The sequence below is a fragment of the Penaeus japonicus genome, unplaced genomic scaffold (assembly GCF_977035675.1).
Source record: "Penaeus japonicus unplaced genomic scaffold, GWHDUDI00000001_assembly GWHDUDI00000002, whole genome shotgun sequence".
In the NCBI taxonomy this organism is placed as follows: Eukaryota; Metazoa; Arthropoda; class Malacostraca; order Decapoda; family Penaeidae; genus Penaeus; species Penaeus japonicus.
The window spans coordinates 38,052,991-38,055,490 of NW_028234404.1; positions in this window are offsets into that span (position 1 = coordinate 38,052,991).

Consider the following 2,500-nt stretch of genomic DNA (forward strand, 5'->3'; position numbering starts at 1 on the left):
ATGTGTGTGTGTGTGTGTGTGTGTATGTATATATATATACATATATATATATATGAATATATATATATATATATATATATATATATATATATATATATATATATATATACAACGATATGTGATTTACCTAGGTAAACAACAGACGATGCCTTCAGACAAGAAAAGCGAAGAAAAAAGAAATATCAAAGCTGCATTTCCTTGAAAACAACCATCCCGATTTTACTAAAGTAAAAAAAGTTCCTTTTTTCTTACTACTACACTTTTGTTTTATATTTTTGGCACAAAAAGCGACACGGAAATTGATCGAGTCATTGTGAGTTTTGCTTGACCGTGGGAACCAGTAGTATTTTTTAAGACCTTGACCTGAAAGAATGTCCGATGTTGTTTCTTTTTCTCTTAGTTTATGGAAATATAAATGCACATATACATATACACATACATGGGATGTGTGTAGAGAAAGTAAGAGAATGAGAGAGAGAGAGAGAGAGAGAGTGAGAGAGAGAGAGAGAGAGAGAGAGAGAGAGAGAGAGAGAGAGAGAGAGAGAGAGAGAGAGAGAGAGAGAGAGAGAGAGAGAGAGAGAGAGAGAGAGAGAGAGAGAGAGAGAGAGAGAGAGAGAGAGAATGAGAGAGAAGGGGAGAGAATAGGAGAGAGAGAGAAAAAAAAAGAAAGTGTGAGAGAGAGAGTGAGAGAATGAGAGAGAGAGAGAGGGAGAGAGAGAGAGAGAGAGAGAGAGAGAGAGAGAGAGAGAGAGAGAGAGAGAGAGAGAGAGAGAGAGAGAGAGAGAGAGAGAGAGAGAGAATGAGAGAGAGAATGAGAGAGAGGGGGAGAATGAGAGAGAGAGAAAGAGAAAGAAAGTGTGAGAGAGAGAGAAAGCGAGAGAATGAGAAAGAAAGAGAAAGAGAAAGCGAGAGAATGAGAAAGAAAGAGAGAGAGAGAGAGAGAGAAAGTGAGAGAAAGTGAGAGAATGAGAGAGAGAGAAAGAGAGACAAAGAGAAATAGCCTTGTTTGTCTGTGTGATTCCGTATACAATATATATTCACCCGTGATACCCTTTTGGAAAATAATTCAACGGAACTCACTAATTCCAGGTTTTCTTCTTCATATGAACAAACATAGGTACATTGGCAGCACAGAATACATCTCCATATATAACCTTGATATTGTGAAACACCTCATAACCTATTTATCACCAATGGCGGAACATCTAGGTTAATGCATGCGTGTTTTCCTCTCCTTGTATATATGCATGTCAATAAATAACAGTTCTGTTATTCTCTCTCTGTTTCTATTTTCTCATTTTCTATCTGTGTTTTGTAATAATAAAGGAAAAAAGAGTTTAGTAACCATATATTTCAGTGATAACAGTTGTGCTGTAAATGGCATGATATAAAAAATAATCAAATGAGAGTTAGAATGATATGATATGAATTAAAAATAGAAATAAAAATTGATATATAAAAACATCTGATAGATATAGTCATATGATACATACGAATTCAAATATAAGATGTAAATTGAAATTGTATTAAGATAAAAAGTCGAATAGACATATAACCCAAATGGCGAAAGAGAGTATACAATTATTTAATTTTTTGTGCGTATTCAAAATCACAAAAAGTAACCTACAAAAGAGGAAAAATAGATTGTATAAAAACACAAAAAGGTTAAGGTTAGCAATGGTGCATCACTATTTTTTGCTGTTGTTTTTTTCGTTATTTTTTCTTTGGCGTGTTTTTTTCTGAAATTTCTTTTTGTCTCTTTCGACAGTGCACGAAAAAACGTACGTCTATTGCTGCATCATTTGCATTTTGTATTTCTTTTTCCAAAGAGCAGTCATTTTGGAATGTGATCTAAATGTAAAAAAATACGATAGATTTATCGCAATGGATTTCAAAACAAAAATCGATTTCTCGTGATAAATAATAGACATCAAGAAGTCATAAAGCTTGATTAACTTTTGACCAAATTGTGAAATATATGATTGGACACCTGAATGACATATTTTATATATATTTTCAAAGCTTAATATCAAACAGATGTTTTCTGTGATGCCTTTTTATCTTTATTTTTCATTTAAGGTTAAATGTTGAATTTGTAATATATTTATTCCCTTTAACGGATTTAAAAAAAAAAGTATTGATGATTCTTTGATCTTTGGAGGATAGAAAGTTACACTATTTCCTTGTTACGTTTGTTTTTTTTCTTAATTAGTTGACTTGCAAAGTTAGGATAGTAAAAAAAATGGAATAGATATATTTATTTGTGACATTGTTAATCATATTCTTAAAAAGAACAAAAGAGAATAATCACCTGTCAATTTTCAAATTAGCAATGACATTAGCATCTCAAAATGGAAAATTAAGAGATAATTATGGAAATATTGGAATCAGAAATAACATAAATAGCATTGAAAATTTATGCCTCATTTAATTTATAGAACAATGCGATAATTAGTCTCGTTTTGTGACGACTTAAAAAAAGCCATAAGAATTTTATGAA